Source organism: Schistocerca cancellata, chromosome 1 (genome assembly GCF_023864275.1).
Source record: "Schistocerca cancellata isolate TAMUIC-IGC-003103 chromosome 1, iqSchCanc2.1, whole genome shotgun sequence".
NCBI lineage: Eukaryota > Metazoa > Arthropoda > Insecta > Orthoptera > Acrididae > Schistocerca > Schistocerca cancellata.
In genome coordinates this window covers 928,881,532-928,902,774 of record NC_064626.1, presented here as the reverse complement: position 1 = coordinate 928,902,774, position 21,243 = coordinate 928,881,532, and positions in this window count along the sequence as shown.

Below are 21,243 nucleotides of genomic sequence, written 5' to 3'. Positions count from 1 at the left end.
CCAACTGATTAACAAAACAACAACTAAACTCAAACAAGACCATCACATGCTCTAGGTTAAAGAAGGTGTGGGCGACAGTACTACGGATGTACAGATAGTTCAAATCCATAGATAGAGCGTATCCCTTTTTCGTCGTATGAATGAAGATCAAAATATCTTTCAGTTTCACTACACAGCAGCTTGGTCATGTGTAATTTCATTTAGATGACAAGGTAGAGACAGGACCCCCTGGACCGCCCCCTCCCCTTTCGGCTACGGCTTTGGTTGCTGACATTCTCTCAAGTGGAAACGTGGGTGAGTCTTACTGCACGAGCTCGTATAACCTGTTGAGCGACATATGTTTAGCCGACATTGTGACCATTTCGTCGAGACAACGAATTATAGTAATTGCTCAGAACTCGCATATAATTTCATTAAAAATTCCAGTTGCCCAGTGCGAATCAAACTAGCGCACTTGAGACGTTTCTCATGTTCAAGGTCACGAAAATAGGAAAGTGAGCCAATTATTCCGAGAGAATAATATTTTGTGTGTTACATTTTTAAAATTCGTAGACTTTCCGTCAATCTAACCTGTCCATTTCTAAATAAAATGATTTAAACGATTGTGCTGGTTACAAAAAAAAAAAAAAAAGTATTATTATCTCTGTGAGTGGTTCTGCAAAAGTATGAGACAGCCATCGTACAGTATTTTGTTTTTTCAAACCTAGCAGCTTTCTTCATCTTATTCGTTGCTTAACTTTTAACCAGTTGTTAATATACTGCGTTCTTGTTGCTTCCGTTTACCATGAGGCTTCATAGTGATCTAAGGACGACTTTTACTAAACTACGCAAATGGCAGCTGCAGGGGGTATCAAATCGTTTAAACAAATTGTTACGTTCAGTGACAAATTAGACGTCCACCAACAGCTGTTTTACCATACTGAAACCGGCCGGATTGGCCGTGCGGTTCTAGGCGCTACAGTCTGGAACCGAGCGACCGCTACAATCGCAGGTTCGAATCCTGCCTCGGGCATGGATGTGTGTGATGTCCTTAGGTTAGTTAGGTTTAATTAGTTCTAAGTTCTAGGCGTCTGATGACCTCAGAATTTAAGTCGCATAGTGCTCAGAGCCATTTGAACCATTTTTGAACCATACTGAAGATACGCCTTGAAAAGGCAGAACAACATACGAAAAATAAGCCAGGAAATAGACTGCAGTGATTACAGTCTGTTCTCTATTGACCTAGATGTCAACTCGTCGTTAAACCCTGTAGACCACATTCGTGAAAAACGATCTAAAGTCAACAACTTACGTCTGCGGGAAGCAAACCAGTCCCTAGAATACTTGAGCAGAAAAGTGCAGTAGTTGGCATAAAAATCTGTTCAGAAATTTCTTTAGTATCTCTTGGGAAGATTCTGGAGTCCACATGTAATTACCAGTTTTGTATATCACTCCACGTTACTGTCCGGTTGTCTCGTGTTTGAGCAATTGCGCTTCTGCGGACAACCATCTGGTCATTCTAGCATATACGCGAACGGGTGTTGTTTCCTAGAGTCATCAGCTGCATGTTCGTTCAGCGGAAGAAGCCGCTGTAGTTGACGCGATAGGAATGACAGCTCCGACGCAGGAATAGAGTCGTAACTAGCAGGCGCTGACGACTGTAAGTGATGGCGCTTATTCTCTGCTGTCCCGCCGAGCCACGCGATCTTAACAGCCGTCTCTCACGCGAAAGCTGCTCCCACGTCGCAGCGTCCAACGCGGAAACGAGGGGCATTTTACACAACAACGAGCAAGCAGGCAGTTGCTGCAGGACCAGCAACAGCACCTCGTCCACAGCTCGTGGTCTAGTGGCACGAGTCGGGAAGTTTCTTCGCCCTGGGACTGGGTGTTCGTGTTGTCCTCATCATCTCATCATCATTCGGCAAGTGCAAAGACTGGAAATGGAAAGATTTGGAACTTGCACGAGCGGTGATGACCACGATGTTGAACGCCCCACAAACCATCATCAACAGCATCACGCACCCTGTAGCGTTGCTCTTGGGGGGCAAAATGAAAAAGAATTGTTATTTTATATTTTTCTCTGAAAAATGTCGAAAAAGTGAATATTTTGGTGGGCCACTAGGCAACAGAATCGGGGATTGATTACACTATTATAACAACATACGTTGAGCATGAAATACCTGAATAAGAACAGCATATTGATATATTTGAGATCGTTCGGGAGAAACATCATTTCTGTGCCTTTTTATAGTCGCGATGAAGTTGGGTTGGGTTGTTTTGGGGAAGGAGACCAGACAGCGAGGTCATCGGTCTCATCGGATTAGGGAAGGATGGAGAAGGAAGTCGGCGGTGCCCTTTCAAAGGAACCATCCCGGTATTTGCCTGGAGCGATTTAGGGAAATCACGGAAAACCTAAATCAGGATGGCCGGACGCGGAATTGAACCGTCGTCCTCCCGAATGCGAGTCCAGTGTCTACGCGATGTAGGCATACCCGGAACAACACTAAGGGACCAGAAGATTTATAGACTTTAAAAGAATGCAACACTACAGAATTAAAAAAAGAGATGGTTCAGAAATAATAGGAAAACGATAATGTTCCTTCTGCCTCATGCTGCGTTCGGCCCATCAGCATGATCGTAATTTCTGGTGTTGAACTAACACAAAATAAGGAGATGGAAATCATCAAGGTTAATTTACTAAAATAAGCACATTCATCTTTAACACACGTTTTTTTAATGCTACGTACCTTTTCATATTAAATTACAATAGATAACTATTGTGGTTAAATACTTTATACATAACAGTCAAAATGTCCTGTTGATGCTGTCTGTTCGTAATCAATTACAAGAAACTACATATTTTCTGATTGGAAAAATAACAGTTAGCATATTCGCTCAATATTTTCGCACAAAATATAAAATACCGTTGCGGAACGGAGCAAGTCCGCGTCCGCCTTTCATGGAATACAAACAGTAAAAGGTGAGGCGCCCAATGCCTCATTTGTCTTGAAACAACAGAATTCTTTTCTATATCATTAGTCGATACATGTATATAGAGATTTACAGGCACCGCGCAAGAACGGCAAAGATAAAGAATAAAAGATTCTGTCACTGCTATGTGATGGTTCATTTCTTTTACTTTACAATTGTTCGATAACTTTCGCCCATCAGGGGTTTACTATTCAGCGTATATTAATGTTTGTGAGGCGAAAATTTACTAATATTACAACCCGTTGATACTGAAGAGTTTTGTTCCAGTAGAATTTGTAATTCAAAGATGTCATCGCTGCAGCTTTTTGTTAGGCAACAACCAAAAATTATAGTCTGCTGTAGGCGAAACTGAATCCATTATCATTTACACTTTAGGAAGTGTGGGTCACCTTGGTACTGTGCACTTCATTAGCCTCACCAAAACTAGTTTTAGCAAAGTTTATTTGTCGACAGAAAGGTTTTTAATCATTTTTCTTTTACATATTTAACCTATCACTACCATTTTGCTGAGGTTGGAGTCAACTGTTGTCATTTTTCCATTTTAGCAATTTACATTTGGTTTTTAAAAACTCCGTCTTCTGCTAATGGCGAATTTTTACTTTTTACATGTTCTTTGCCAAAACATTTTTGACACATACGTCTCACAATTAGTTTCTGTAACACAAAACTCGCACCAAACACTGGAAATTAGCATCATACTGGCCAAAAGAAACGCAATGAACAAGTGAGCAGCGTCAGTTAATCGACATCTACCGATGACTAGGGCGACATAAAGTTTCATAAATTTCGTTTGTGAATAAAAACTTAAGGTGTCAAGTGAGAGTTGAGGGAAAATAGGGTGAAGAACAGTATATGTAATTATAAGCAGTAAAAGAAACAAACCAGAGATGTACAGAAAACGTATGTACAGAACATCCAGTACTGTCACTCTCGGGAAAAATACATATTTATATCTACTCTTCGCGCAGCGAAGGATATCTATCCTGTTAATTTGAGGGTGACTACGAATGAGTCCGTTCATCTACTTTCACATGAGCGATAACAACAAAACAAAATGCATATGTTTTGGTTTCTAGGCCTAAAACTGAGAACGAACCGTAAGTTTTGACAATATTTTACAGGAACCAAACGAGAGTCACTGAAAAATCACACACTGCTTTCGAAATATTTATGGGTAAATAATAAAATACGAAAAACAATGCTATTAGTAGAAGGTGTTTTGAAAACCAAATTCAAACTGTCACATAATGTGTGTCGTAGTACAGTAGACCTGCAGGCTCTTTCAGTTGTCCAGTTTGTTTATGCTACCAAACGTCTTACCTATTGTGCACTTGTTTACTTTCCTGCGCTGGGAATTCGCTATTCCTTATACGACTCTGTTGCTAGTGGGCTCGGAGACTTAGTTTATAGGAGTAGCCTAGCATACAACTATGCACGAACTATGTAATTTCGAAAATGCTTGGAGTCGAGGGTAGTGCCCAGAATGAGTACACACGGCGACAAAAAAATTTTCTGAAAATGTGGGTTAAACTGTGAGTGTTCGAAGGTGAGTAGATGTTCAGTGAGCAAATTTTTGGCGGCAGCATACTTATTAGACAAAGGCCGCATTCGCCTCACATGAGATAACGAAGCTGCTCCGGAATGTGTGTCCAGTGTCCTAATCGTGGGTAACGTCGCGAGGAACCTCAGACGAGTAGATGGTTGTGAATTTTCTTGATGTTCTATTGCACCAATTGGGCCAACAATCTGTCATATTCGGGGTTATCCACACATTTACGCAATCCAAGACGACCTCCTTTACTTAACCAAGGTACGCAGAAATTCAGTGTCCAAACTGACGTATGATGACATGCACAACAACTTAGACATATCATTAAGGAACCAGATATCAGAAATACCTGATTCCTCCTCTGAGTCGTCATCGCTGGAATCAGTACCTTGTAGCCCTAGAGAAAGAAATCCAACGGGCGACTGAGGTCTAGGATCTTACAGGCCAATGTACAGGTCCTCTCTGGCCAACCACCGACTTCTGAAAGTTAATGCTTGCGTAACGATTCTGCAATATACGCCAGAGCCCTTTATGCCTGAACCACATGGTCCCTCTGATCTGTAGGGGTACCTCTTCCAACAACGCAGGCAGGTGGCCTTGCAAGAACTGTCTGTACAATGGCCATCTGAGTTGAGGTGGCAAGACGTAGGGCCCAAGAAAATTAAAAGATGTCGCGTAATTGTTGAATGTGGGTCTTCATTCACCGATAAATGCCAGTGGGGAGAGCTGAAATGTCTTCCAGAATAAATGGCCTCATCCGTAAACAGATCTCTCTCAGTAAACTGAGAGTCTTCAATAGCATGTTTACAGAAACCAGAGTACAAATTCAATCTGAGGTGACTAATTCTCTGGTCCCAGGGCCTGGTAGATAGAGAAGGATGAAGCATCTGATCACTCGACACATTCTGTACGCAGCTATGATGGGAACTGAACTCATGTATTTGGCTTGAGCCTGTATTCAAAGTGTAACAGCACATCTTTCTTAAAGACGTATACACCATCTGTCGTCTGCCTGCCATCGATGTGACAACGTTGCCCAGTTATCCGTCGATGGAATCGTTCGCTGCCCATTCGGCGAGCTCTTTGAACACTGCATTCAGCTGCACTGTAAAAAAAAGTAGATGTCTAAAGGTTCTCTCCATGTAATGTACTGCTTCCGCCAAGCAGGCACTACAACGCTACATGCTTTTTACTGTCTCAGTGCAGACTTAACGACGTCACAATACAATGTACCTCGAATCAACTTTGGTGTAACGATATTTGAAAAGCTTATTTTTTTGTTTATATCATTCGCTGTTGGCGTATTTACGCATGCTTTTTGTTCACTCAATATGCATTCCGACAACTGATTTTTGTAATTTTTATAGTTAGTTCCCTCGTAATATCGGTCTGTTGGAGCATTGAATTATTGAACACCCTGTATATCTATTGCTTGAGGTTATTGACCAGGCTAGCTGGCTATGGTAGCAATAGTTTCGCGAATCGACGTCATCCCAAAAGATTTTAAGGAGGAATGTCAAGCAGCGACTGCTTGACTATGATAGCCCAGCTTTTATCAAAAACCAAGAGTTTCCTAATTTGTCACCCACACAGCCAACCATTTCAATGTCTGTCAATAGCACAACACGTGACCTGACAAACTCCTCCAATCATCAGCTATATAGCAGCCACCTCTCTCCTAGCAATTTGGAAATTTGTGGTAAGATCTTATGGATCCAAACTGCTGAGGTCATCGGTGCCTAAGCTTACACACTACTTAATCTTACTTACACTAAGGACAACACACACACACACCCATGCCGGAGGGAGGACTCGAACCTCCGACAGGGGGAGCCGGGCGAACCGTTCCTGGACGCCCTAGACAGCGCGGCTACCAAGCTTGGTACCTCTCCCCTAACTGGCGCATATATAACAGAACCTAGCAACAGGTAAAAGAGTATGAAAAACTGTGTACTTAATATTACATTAGGATTAATTCATAACACAGTTAATGAAAACAATTATGTAAAGCAAAAGATATCAGATGTAAAACCATATACTTGTAAATCTGCTTCAGTGACGATATGATCGAGGCTTTCCCGAGCCCTCGTCATTGAGATAGCTACAATTTCAGGGACAAATTGTCTCATTCACTAACTTCCCTCATATCTTTCATTACTATTTTTATCCTCTTTAATAATTATTTATTTATATATTCCAAGCTCTGTATTTTATTTTCTAGCCCGTATTTATGTTAACAATGATCTAATAAAGAAATTCCAATTGTTAACACACTATCACAGTAGTAACTGTATTAGTAATAATACTGTCCACGAACGGTAATACGAGTACAGATATTGGGCTAACTGTAGCAAATAAATGAATAAATAAAACCTATATCCAGTCCAGTTGATTCTCAGTATAATACAAAATTAAGAGTGAGTTCCCTCCATATGCCCTGGTGAACCCATCGGTACCGACCGACCGCCGTGTCATTCTCAGTCATTGACTTTAGTGGATGCGGTGCGGGCGGGTGAGGGATAAGTACTCCGCTCTCCTTGCCATTGCTAGGTTTCGTGGCCTGGAGCGGCTCCCAGTCGGTAAAATAAGTCCTTAATTGGCATCACGAGGCTGAGTGCATCCCACTTCAATCCTCTCACCAGGGGAAAATCCCTAGCAGTGCTGGGAATCGAACCCAGATCCTCTGTTTGCCAGTCAGCAGCAAAGACCACTCGGTTACTGTGGTGGACAGAATTAAGAGTACTGCACCAAATACTTTGCAGATGTAACACAAATGTCTACTTGATAAACGTCCACAGCCACCTTCCTCGCCTGTTTATAGAACATGGAGATGATTCTCGTTTCTGGTTCAAGTACATGTTGTTCCGACGCGTAAAACAGGAAAAAAACCTGATAAACCCGTTTTGCACGATACACAGCGCGAGATGAAAGCCATTTTTGTCAGCCATTGAGGTTTGCTTTGCTCCTTTTTGGAGCGCTGTCGGGGCGGTGTTTTTCATCCAGCCGGAAATTCGACGATGCGGAGGTGGCTGTGCCGCAGGGCATCATCGCGTTATTTTTACGATCCGGAAATATTCATCACTGAAGCTACACGTGCAGTTACAAGCTTCCAAAAATAAACAAACTCGGAGAATGCTAACGCAAAATCAAGCATGAAGGCAGAAGAGGAGAATGGGCAGAAAAATAAGCAGCATCGCGTGGAAAATGTGACTAATCAAGGACCTGTGATTATACGCTCCCGATAAAATTTTCTAAAATCATTTGCGAAAAGAGAGTAGTAACCCGCCCTTTCTGTAATGGGAGTTTAGAAAGTATTATGTCCTATACATGAACAAGTATAGCAGCTAGAAGTGAGTAATTTTACATTACACGGTGAAACTGAAAGTTTTCCTTGGCCAATTATAAGCAGGCGGTACATTTCGTTGCTGGTAGGGGCCTCCCAAAAATGGTTCAAATGGCTCTAAACACTATGGGACTTAACATACGAGGTCATCAGTCTCCTGGACTTAGAACTACTTAAACCTAGCTAACCTAAGGACACACACACATCCAAGCCCGAGGCAGGATTCGAACCTGCGACCGTAGCAGCAGTGCGTTTCCGGACTGAAACTCCTAGAACCGCTCGGTCACAGTGGCCGGCTAGGGGCCTCCCGGTCAAGCGTGAACCAAGTGATTGTTTCAGGGCGGTGGGCGTAGGGTGGGGGGTGCAGAAGTGTATGTTGTTGTCCCTCCCCTCCTCCACACTGAAATATAACATCATCCCCATTTCTAATGTGTCGCAACTGCATACGACTGTAATAATAATACTAATAATAGTCGTAATAGTACAATATATAAAATGTCGTAGTTCACTGCCTGACAATAAACTGAAGCACCGAGAAGATATGGGTAGGAAGTCAGTGTAATTTCGTACACGTACATATCGTCACGAGTATGTAAATGATGAGATTTGTAATTACCTGTGACAGGTAGAATGACCTCCAGACTGCATTAGTGTTGTTCATGATTAGTGTTATTACCAAGCCCGTTAGGATATAAGAGATGTGTAAGCAGCCTCAGATGTTCAGTTATCAGTACGAAGGACATGTCAGATGCGACGTAACCGTGTGAGGCAGCGTCGCACAGTTTGAAATGGGCCTCGTTGTAGGTCCCCATTTGGACGGCTGGTCGAATTGTGCAGTAAACTGATTTAAGGGGCGTACGAACGTGACGGTAGTCTGATGTTGGCTGCATGTGTACGTTAGGTTCTAGTCGACCATGTGTAAGCACCACAAGGGGGGAATGCCGTATCGTCCACAAGCAAATCGTAACCCGTTCTCATCTGCTCATTTCGTTTCGGAAAAAATAACGAACTCTCTGCAGAATTCTATGTCGTCCCTCTCCATCGTCGACCAGCTTGGCGGCGACCTGATGAGAGGTATCCACGGCAACAGACAGAGCTACACATCTGTTACTGGGCGTTCAGTGAGTCGCTTTGACTGAGTCTATGTCTCCCAGGGACTTAGGGCTGCAACTGTTGATGCTGAGATATGGTTGGCAGCCTTCACAGATCATGATGTCTGCCTCTGCACCATCTCCCTCCCCTGCGTGTTGCTGTTGTCATCAAGACACGTCTAGTGGGTAGAGAGTACTTGGTGCAGTACACTCCGAATTCAGGCAATCAGAATTCTCGTAAATATCGCTGCTAAGCAGTGTAAGAAGCCGGTAATGGTTCAAATGGTTCAAATGGCTCTGGGCACTATGGGGCCTAACATCTGAGGTCATCAGTCGCCTAGAACTTACAACTACTTAAACCTAACTAACCTAAGAACATCACACACATCCATGCCCGAGGCAGGATTCGAACCTGCGATCGTACCAGTCGCGTGGTTCCACACTGAAGCGCCTAGAACAGCTCGTCCACCGCGGCCGGCCCGGTAATGGCCAACTCCCTGTCTGGCGGATGGCTTGGCAACCGATATAAGGATGCCATCGACAAAGGCAACTACATTGCTCCTTAGGGCATCACAACATCACGGAAAGTATGACAGAAATCTATTGGGAGTCCATCTCGGCCCGGCGGTTTGTTGGTCGCCCATTTGCTTAGGGCATCAGCGACGCCCTCCGTCGTTATGGGATCCGTGAGGGTCACCACAGCGTTGACATCGAGGGTCAGAGGTAGCAAGCAGAGGACTTCATCCGTCATCGTAGTATCCTGGTCTTCTGCAGCATAGAACTGTCGGTAATGACCTAAGAAGGCGTTGGCATTTTGGGCAGTTAGCAACCGACCATCCGCCATATATAACATGGAGATCAGTATTCTGCAACATCTGCGATGTTCACGGATAATGTAATGCATGACTGGCGGTTCGCCCCCAATCCGGTCTTGACTACATGCGCGAAAAGCGCGCTCTCGAGACGACGTCGTGAAGCTTTATGATCTTCGCTTGTAACCTTTGGGTCTCAGCCTGAAGCCCTGGCGATGGTTGTTGGGAGGTTATCTCCTGCAGCATCATAAAATGATATTCTATGGTGTGCCGTTGCTAATCACAGTCTCTCGACCGTAATTTATCATCACATACCACAGTGCAGGTTTGCGCAATCGAGCCACCAGTGGATGGTGGAGGAAACATCGGGCACCGCCTCTCACTGTTCCTCCAGGTCTCCATTATTCTCTGCCGACACTCTGGATCCTCGAGGAGCGCTACGTGCATCTTCCAAGTGCTCCTACTCCGCCTCTGTCGCGATGTCTTCGCTGGGGTTGGCGGGTGGGGGGAGGGGAGGGGGGGGAGGCGTGTCGCGTGTGTGGAGCCTTAGTGTCAATCGACTTTGACCACGCTTTTGATAGAGTATGCCACCATTGTCTTGAGAAGGAGCTGCGACAGCTGGCCTTCCACCATCCTTCGTAAACATCATTATGCACCTTCTGCGTGGCGCGACTTTACACAGGTTAAATCAATCGACGTATAGTGGGCAAGATCACTATCGCCTACTTTATGAGGCAACGTTTCCGCCTGTCAGTGGTTATGTTAGCCATTGCCATGGTCCCAGTGTTACACGGACTGTGATGCTGGCTGCAGGGACTTACGTTGATAGACCATACCTTTGTCTGCCGAGCGTATGCGGAAGATCTGGTGTTTTTAGTGCATTTACTAGCCAAAGTGCAAAGATCACTGGAATGGATCGCCCAATACGGCGCCATAGTCAGAACCCGCTTGAACTAGAAGTCTAAAGCAATGGTTACTGGCAGCGGCTTCCCAGGGAGCTTGGCTCCATACCAACCCCGGGATACTATGAAAAGTTTGGGGGTTATCTTGAAGCGTGAGAGTCGATGGACAGCACACCTTACCTATACTCGTCTCCTACAAGGTTTGTAGCAATTTTCTGCGATCTTTGAACATGATACAGTGGATGGATTGTGTCAACATCTATCTGGCATTCAGGATACCTCAACTGGCCACAGTCCTCCCGGAGCCTGCAGTTTACAAGCTGTCTTTGGTTACTTTTCCATCGCAGGAATGATCATCGAAGTGCGATACGACATACTCTTCCTTTCACAAAGGGCGATGATCAATATGCGGGTTAGGGCCGCTGCCTTATACAGGGTGTTACAAAAAGGTACGGCCAAACTTTCAGGAAACATTCCTCACACACAAATAAAGATGTTATGTGGACATGTGTCCGGAAACGCTTAATTTCCATGTCCGAGCTCATTTTGGTTTCGTCGGTATGTACTGTACTTCCTCGATTCACCGCCAGTTGGCCCCATTGAAGGAAGGTCGTTGACTTCGGTGCTTGTGTAGACATGCGTCTCATTGCTCTACAGTAATAGCATCAAGCACATCAGTACGTAGCATCAACAGGTTAGTGTTCATCACGAACGTGGTTTTGCAGTCAGTGCAATGTTTACAAATGCTGAGTTGGCAGATGCCCATTTGATGTATGGATTAGCACGGGGCAATAGCCGTGGCTTGGTACGTTTGTATCGAGACAGATTTCTAGAACGAAGGTGTCCCGACCGGAAGACGTTCGAAGCAATTGATCGGCGTCTTAGGGAGCACGGAACATTCCAGCCGACGACTCGCGACTGGGGAAGACCTAGAACGACGAGGACACCTGCAATGGACGAGGCAATTCTTCGTGCAGTTGACGATAACCCTAATGTCAGCGTCAGAGAAGTTGCTGCTGTACAAGGTAACGTTGACCGCGTCACTGTATGGAGAGTGCTACGGGAGAACCAGTTGTTTCTGTACCATGTACAGCGTGTGCAGGCACTATCAGCAGCTGATTGGCCTCCATGGGTACACTTCTGCGAATGGTTCATTCAACAATGTGTCAATCCTCATTTCAGTGCAAATGCTCTTTACGGATGAGGCTTCCTTTCAACGTGATCAAATTGTAAGTTTTCACAATCAACATGTGTGGGCTGACGAGAATCTGCACGCAATTGTGCAATCACGTCATCAACACAGATTTTCTGTGAACGTTTGGGCAGGCATTGTTGGTGATGTCTTGATTGGGCCCCATGTACTTCCACCTACTTTCAATGGAGCACATTATCATGATTTCATACGGGATATTCGACCTGTGCTGCTAGAACATGTGCCTTTACAAGTACGACACAACATGTGGTTCATGCACGATGGAGCTCCTGCACATTTCAGTCGAAGTGTTCGTACTCTTCTCAACAACAGATTCGGTGACCGATGGATTGGTAGAGGCGGACCAATTCCATGGCCTCCACGCTCTCCTGACCTCAACCCTCTTGACTTTCATTTATGGGGGCATTTGAAAGCTCTTGTCTACGCAACCCCGGTACCAAATGTAGAGACTCTTCGTGCTCGTATTGTGGACGGCTGTGATACAATACGCCATTCTCCAGGGCTGCATCAGCGCATAGGAATTCCATGCGACAGAGGGTGGATGCATGTATCCTCGCTAACGGAGGACTTTTTGAACATTTCCAAAGTGTTTGAAGTCACGCTGGTGCGTTCTGTTGCTGTGTGTTTCCATTCCATGATTAATGTGATTTGAAGAGAAGTAATAAAATGAGCTCTAACATGGAAAGTAAGCGTTTCCGGACACATGTCCACATAACATATTTTCTTTCTTTGTGTGTGAGGAATGTTTCCTGAAAGTTTGGCTGTACCTTTTTGTAACACCCTGTATATCGCCGTCCCGAGTACCACCTACCTGATACAGATGAACAATGTCTGGAATGTAGGTCTGCCATGAAGGTGTGGAGGTTGACGGGACTGATTCTGGCCCTCATTCAGTGCACGACCCCAACAGTAATGACTTGCCTTCTTATCCCGGATATGACGTTTTATCCACATACTAAGATGAATGCAGTGATATGGACCAAGGACCTGACAATATTGTGTTCTCACTGTGATGATGCCAAACATTTTCTCGATTTTTTAACCTTCCTATTGGAACGATTCACTTTGCCAGTTATCTGGGTAGTGTCTTTTTGGACCCTCCCCAAAACTGAGGTGTGCCAGTTATGAGAAGTTAACCTTATGTTGATGTTAACTTTACGAAACTGACCAGAACACGTGACAGAAACATATGAACCCTTTCTTCGTGAAGTCGTGCCCCGCCCGAATGATAGATTAGAAGAATCTATGGACATGTTAATCGATGGTAGCAGTGGGTGTGTTGTGTAATGTTGGTTCCGCCAGAAGGGCGGCTTTACGTTCAATCTATGGTTTAATCATTTTGTTGGTTATTACCTTCTTTACCCCTAGAAGGGAACCATTGTAATGTTTGCCATTGTGAAATATCCTCAAACGAATCTCACGCGAAAAAGGAATGTCGTTAACGTTGCTGAAGATTTCACGTATTGGCTATAATTTCTCGGTAAACCACGCATGACGGATCACTTTACCGAAAACTAACGCTTTCAATTGATTATGAATCAAGATAAACTACAGGAATTTCACCGAAATAAATGCAAATTATTATCTAACTCATTTATTGTTGTCTTTTTCATTACTCACCAAACATATTAGTAGACGCACATGGACAACGTTATTCCAGTAGGCCTTGGAACATATTCGTTTAGTAATCTTCCACTGACATTGTTGGGCAGACGAAAAATGAAAATAATAATCGGATTTCGAACGCCCGCAGCAGACACGTGAAACCACGACGCTAGCTGCTGTCACACCTATTCAGTTGAACGATTTACGAGCTAAATGACAAATAAAATACCTCAAAAAATTTGACAGTCGTTTTCTCAGAAACTTCCGAGGACCTAAGGGTAATAGCCAGACACGTGTTCACTTTTGACCCCTCTTCCACTGAGCGAAGTTTGTGGGAAATCGAGTTAACACTTGCTGTGTTCTCATTCCAACACGGCCGGCGAACAGCTGGTACTGTCCGGTATCGATAAACTGCATCCAGAGGGGCTTCCGCAATCCGGGGAAGGGAAGGAAAGCCTGCTCTATTGTTCGCGGTGGCCTCTTCCGAGAGAGAATGCCAGGTTCCGCGGGGAAAGCCAGACGGACCTCTGGCGGACAAGCGAGTAATTAACCGCGCCTGGCCCTTAATTAACTTTCGCGGCGCGGTCTCCTGGGATGGGATGGGAGGGTAGACTCTGCCCCTCGCTGTCCACCGATACCAGACCGCTGGTCCGCTTGCATAATACGCTTAAAGTTCACGACGAGCAACACTCGCTGTAGCAGCTTCTGCATTTACAAGCACTTGACCTGCGGCGGATTTATTTATATCGTTTACTGGTTACCATTTGTCACACCTGTACCAACATTGACATATGTTCTTGAGTCTTGGTGGGGATGCGAAAAGTGTCAGACTTCCAAGCAAATAGGTAGAAGCAGCGTTAATATGCCGAGCGCGTCAAGAACATTCATATGGTTTCATTAGACTATCTTCTACATGAAAGACGATAGAAACTTGGGATGAAAAAACAATAACTTACGCATATGACTTCAACGGTTTTTCCCCCTAAAGCGTCACCTGGTTTTACAAAGGTCAGACCCGCGGGGTAGGCGTGCGGTCTAGAGGCGTCTTGTCACGGTTCGCGCGGCTCTCCCCGTCGTCGGAGGTTCGAGTCATCCCTCGGGCATGGGTGTGTGTGTGTTGTGGAAAGTTGGAAGTTTGTGGTAAGGACTTTGGGACCAAACTGCTGAGGTCATCCGTCCCTAGGTTTACACACTACTTAATCTAACTTAAACTAACTTACGCGAACGACAACACACATGCCCGAGGGAGCACTCGTACCTCCGTCGGTAGGGGGGCGTGGAGGGGGGGGGGGGGAAGCCTCGCGAACCGTGACAAGGCGCCTCAGACCGCCGCACGGTTACCAAGACCGACCTCAGCAGTTTGGTCCCATAGTCCTTACCACAAATTTCCATAATATAGGTCTAACAGTTACGTGCATGTACATACAACTTTTGTATACAAGTTTTCTATCAAGGTTTCCATTTGTCCTCCACAAATGTTCTATCAACATGGCCGGATGCGTTGGCCGAGCGGTTCTAAGCGCTTCAGTCCCGAACCGCGCGACTGCTACGGTTCAGGTTCGAATCCTGCCTCGGGCATGGATGTGTGTGATGTCCTTAGGTTAGTTAGGTTGAAGTAGTTCTAAGTTCTAGAGGACTGATGACCTCAGATGTTAAGTCCAATAGTGCTCAGAGCCATTTGAACCATTTTTTCTATCCACATGGAAAACTTCCAGTCAATAGACAAACTCGTCACATTCTTTTGCAAGCGTGTCTGGAATTGCTGCATCCATTACTTGCTACGAGCGTCCCAATTCACCCAAAAGTGTTAGCAGAAGAGGCACAAACATGGAGTCTTCCACAAAACCTCAGTAAAGAAAATCATACGGTGTGATCGGGCGGGTATACCGTGGTTGAGTCAACTGCTTGTGAGTACGATTATTAGTTCTGAAACGTCCCCTTTAGATTATTATAAAAGACTGTGCTTAACCTGACACACAATAATTTTAGCGCAACGCAATCTGACTATCAAAAATCCCTGCAAAAGAATGGCCCTGAGTAACATTAAACTACACCTTTCAAAAATCACTTACCTCACAAAAATCTTCATTACTCGAACTACTGCAATACAGCGAGCACCACTACTGCCAGCTAAATAAAATATTCAAACTACGGAAGGCACTAAGTACTGATAGGGATACTTAGCAAATGAAAGATATTAATAGAGAGCAAACAATGTATTTACCTTAATAGTCATAATATATATAGCAGTTCATGATAAATTACAAAACTCCGCCATCTCTCTCCTCACATCCACCACTGCTGGCGGCTCACCTCCAACTGCGCAACGCTACGCGCTGTTAACATCCAGCTACCCCTCTACAATGGCAGACAACAATGCAAACTAGCCACAGACTGCACACAGCACAGCCAGTGATTTTCATACAGAGCGCTACGTGGCGGCGGCGTTACCAATATAAGAACCTAAACAGCCTACTTACATAAAGAAAACATAAACAGCCTACTTACAGTTCTTACATGCGTTAGTATTCTATACTACTGAAAAATGACTTTCAGCATGTCCTTGCAACTGAAGAGAAAGCCAGACGGACGACCGAACGAGCTAGCTGCCAATCCAAGTTAGGGAGTTCATACCCCCCTCCCCCTCCGCCCCCACCACGGTCCCTCTAACACATTTCAGTAGTTGCGAATATATGTTTGCATGTATAGCTTTCCAAATTTCAACAGCTAACTTTCGGAGAATAAAATGGCATCATAAGCAAGAGTCTCAAAAGCTGCAAGAAATTCTAGCAATTACAAACTAATTAAGCTTTTTAACACAGGACACATTAGAGTTACTTGCGCGAGGGCCTGTTCACGCGGGTGTACTTGCGGTCTGGCTCTTAGCGCTGTAAAGAGGTAAAGCCGCCTATGAACAGGTTTTGCTATCACGCCATGCGCAACAAATACGACACTCCTCATGACTCCACAGGTAGGAATCCGTTGGTGATCGAATCCTGTCGCGGGGAACGACAATCATATCTTCCTGGTGGGGATGCTCGTCACCGTCGAGATCTTCGTCTTCTGTTGGCTTCGTCCTGCAGATATCGGATGGAGCCAGTCGACGTTTCTTCTGTCGCTTTGGAGCCCGTTGTTTTCGGATGTGAGTATCGCCATTCAACAACCATTGGGGGTCGTTGCCATCAGGGAGGAAAGCTTCGGTTCTCAACACCAAATATGCGGTTGCGAATCTCTTCTGAAGGGCCCGTTTGCTCCTCGCATTACGAAGCTTATTCCAGGATTGCTCTGGCAGTGCAGAATGTCCGTCTGTAGTGTCCTGCTACCACGTCGGAGGTTGCTCAATGTCGACTGAAGGCGACGCTTCGGTCGACGTTCGATGATCAGATGGAACAGTTTGAAGGCCCCACACGTATGTCAATTAGAGCACCGTTACATTGGGCGACAACTTCTTCCCTCCCGTCGTCAGTTCCCTGATGTGAAGTTGCAGACAGTTTGATCTGTGATGTCCCTCTCGCCTGCATCCCGAAAAGGTCTTTGGCTAGCCGTCGTAAATTACGATGACTCGGCATCTGCCGATGTTCAAATAGAACGAGGCATGTTTAGTAACCCATCCAGAGCGGGGTACGCAGTAAAATGTGCCCATTTTTCCCGCGTATGGCTTATCGCAGTGTCATAGGGGCTCAATCCTGCAATCCCCATCACTGCTGGCACCTCAAACAGCAAATCGAACACTCGGACCGTCCTCTGCACGAGACCTGCATGCTCCACTTTCACAGTGCTAATGTGTCCATCCGAATATCTGAACTGAAGGTCGCTCATCCTTTTGAGAATCTTTTCACAGGCGACGTCGTCCACTAATTTCACGTAGACCATGCTGCTCACGATGAAGAGGTGAATCCCTATCACGTCGTGGTACTCGATGTGAACGTCATCTCGTAAAAACTGTTCAGTTCCTAATGCTTTAGGTCGTGCGTACTGGGTCTTAAAATTGAGCTTCAGTGCCACTTTCGTTGTGAATATGTCATGGTGCGTCGAAGGAAGTAAGCTGCACGGAGTCGGCTGTAATCCACAACACCGCGAGCGCGCCAACGCGACATGGACGTAAACATGACGCCAGAGCCGCTGCCCCGCCGAAAGCGGACTGTGTTCCACCATTTCGTCTGAGATAATCACGCGCTAAACGGCTTTTAAATTACATCAGACACTGTAACTGACGTTTTCTCGAGTCTCTACGGATAAGCTGAGACACCTGTTCGCTTATTTTGATCTTCTTCCACTGAAGAAAGTTTCTGGGAAATCGGGCTGCAGTTCTTTCCGTGTTTTCCTCGAGAGTGCAAGTCTTGCTCTTCTAGTATTTATTTTATTTTTATATTTTCTGTGTCTAAATTATACGATGTACTTCCAATATTTGACTCAATTAACAAGTTTGTCATTTAGCATTAGCCATTCACCATATGTCGATAGTTCTGACATACCTACGTATCAGCAGGGGATGGGCGTTACTCGTATTTCGTTCTTCACAGAAGCACATCGTATTTCTCACCTCCGGGCGCTTCAAACGTTTCTTTCGCCTACGTCTTAGGGATACCGTAGCCGCCGTGTGCAACAATGTGCAGAAAACACTCTGTTAGCTGTGTGCGCCATTTGAGGAATAATGCGTTATTTACTGATCCGAAAATTAGGTCGAAAACCTTTTACATCGATCTACATTTATCCTTGAAAGTGTTACACCATCAGATGAGCCTAAATAACGGTCGCCAGCCTCGCTCCGAACCGCGAAACAGGTTTAAGACAGTCACTACTCTTACACTTCTAATGAATGCCCGTAGCAACATAATTGCTTAGAAACAGACTGCGATATCCGACCACTGGACTGCTCATACACCATTCTAGCTGGCTCCTAGCAACTTATGCTCATAATCTCCGTTAAAACGAAAACCGGACGGCAGTGGAAGGCCAACAGAGAAGAGTTACAGAGAAATACCACACTACAAGTTTTGTGTTCAGCTAATACCAACCCTAGACGCCGTCGCCTGGCAACCACTCCGCGAGCAGAAAGCAGCTGCACAAAACAGCGAGAGGCCTTCAGTTTATAATGCAATACTTTTTTTTCTGAAAGTAGGTTGGTTTTATTCAGGATTCCAATATACCATATTATTCACCATTCTTTGGGCTACAAAACCCTATTTTTATACATGCCCGAAAGAATAGACACCTTTTGATCACTCAGTCATTATGAATCAAGACACAAAGGAATTAATAACATTAGCTGCTAGTTAGCATTGATTTAAATCAATGAGAAAAGTTGAAAATTTGTGCCGTAGCGGGATTAGAACATATCTCCTACTTACAAGGTAGATGTGCCGATTACTGCGCCATGTGTTCACAGCGGTCATCGGAACTGCACGGACTTCCCTAGCGCACCTCCCGTCAGACCCACGTCCTCAACGTACCCACGCATTACTCATGTAGTGCTCCTTGCCCATTGTCCTCATTACTCGTGGCATTTCCAAGATTCCCGTAAGAGTTCGAGTGTGGTGTGCATCTGCACTGAGCTGATCTAGAGGTCGTCTTCACCTTTATTGTGTTTTACGTGTCTGTTCTCTCAGACACGACAGGAGGCGTGCTAAGCTAGTCCGTGAACCTTCAGTGACAACTGTAGCTAGACAGCGCAGTAGTCAGTGCATCTGCATAATCTGCGTAGTAAGCGATCAGACCTGTGTCCGATTTCTGGTCTGACACAAATTTTCAACTATCCCCATTCATTTAAATCAACACCCCCTAGCTAATACCATCAATTCGTTTGTGTTCTGATTCATAATGGCTGCGGGATCAAAATGCGTCTGTTCTTCCGCACATTTACGAAAGAACAAACACGAGATACATAATTAAGGTGAAGACTTTTACGAAAATCGGTGAAATACCGTCAGTAATTAGGATAATGCGGAAGGGGCACTACATCAGTTCTGTGTGGATAAGTTCAGAATTTGGGTATGACGGGAAGTGTGCTAGGGTAATCGGTACAGTTATGATGACTACTATGGCGGGTGGCTCAGTGATCAGTGCATCTGCCAAGTAAGCAGGAGACCCGGGTTGGAATCCTAGTCCAGCACAAATTTTCAACGTTCCCCAATGATTTAAATTAGTGCCCACTAGCAGCTAATGCCATCAATTCCTTTGCGTCGTGATTCACAATAGCTGTGGGAGTGTATGTTTTTTCTAACATGTCCTGACACTGCCCTTCACTAATTTTCACTCATCTATCTTCAACATATTTATTTCCCTTTGTATATTGTCTAACCTACCTAGCCAATGAAGGGTCCTCACCGTCCGCGCTCCTACCTGTAGAACCTTAGTTTTGCTTTCCTTGATGACAACATCCTGCCGTGTAGTTCCCAGCCGAGATTTGAATGGGGGAATGCTTCCATCCAGAGCCATCATAATTAAGCCATACGGTACAGTAGTTATGGATTCTTACAAGTAACCTGGGAGCACTTCTTCTCCGTCTTCACACCACAAGTGGCCCATTGGTACCACCCGACCGCCGTGTCACCCTCACCTGAGTATGCGGATAGGAGGGGCACACCGCTCTCGCGGTCGTTATGATGGTTTTCTTTGACCGGAGCCGCCACTCTTCGGTCGAGAAGCTCCTCAATTGGTATCACGAGGCTGAGTGCACCCCGAAAAATGGCAACAGCGCAGGGCGGCCCGGATCGTCATCCATCCAAGTGCCGGCCACGCCCGACAGCACTTAACTTCGATGATTTCACGGGAACTGGAGTATCCACTGCAGCAAGGCCGTTGCCCCCAAGTAACCTGGGAACATCCCATAAATCTTGACAAGACTGTACAATTCGATGCACCAGAGTTTCAATCGTGTCATCGTGAATGCTGTACACTTAATTTTCGGGATGACTCTGGATGGAAAGATCCAGAGGACTGAGAAGATGAAACCCTGCTTGACCTAACCATCTGGGACAGTAACAGAGCTTTAGATGTCGTCTTAACATCAGTAACAAAGAGTAAAAATACTCCATCATGCATGCACCACGTTTCCCAACGACGGGTCATGTGTGAAAATTGAGCCCAGTTGGATGGATCTTGATCATAACGTTGTCATTTCAAACACATTTGAACTAACTACTGAGTGGTGACTCGTAAACAAGCACTCTCAATCACTCGCAAATAGTTCGTTTGCGGATCATGTTTACTGGAAGCTTTTCGCTTTTGTTATCAGTTTTCGCAGTTCATTGTGATACACGCTATATGTGGAAATGTTTTCGTTCAGTCTGGTTCAAATGGCTCTGAGTATTATGGGTTGAAAAGGTTGAAATGGCTCTGAGCATTATGGGACTTAACATCTCAGGTCATCAGTCCCCTGTAACTTAGAACTACTTAAACCTAACTAACCTAAGGACATCACACACATCCATGCCCGAGGCAGGATTCGAACCTGCGATCGTAGCAGTCGTGCGGTTCCGGACTGAAGCGCCTAGAACCGCTCGGCCACCGCAGTCGGCTTTCGTGGAGTCTCACAAATGGTAACTTCAACGTAAATGTGAAGTATGCAATTACAAAGAAGCATATTCACGAGCTGCGTTTAGCATGCATATCTGTATGTAACACTTCACTGCTCATTGCGACTAAGTTACCACAGCGACAGCGGAAGAAGTTGGCCTTGTTTCTGATTTCTTAAAAGTTCCGGCAATTTCTCTTCAAAATACCATTATTATTATTCATGGTATGGGTTTTATTTAT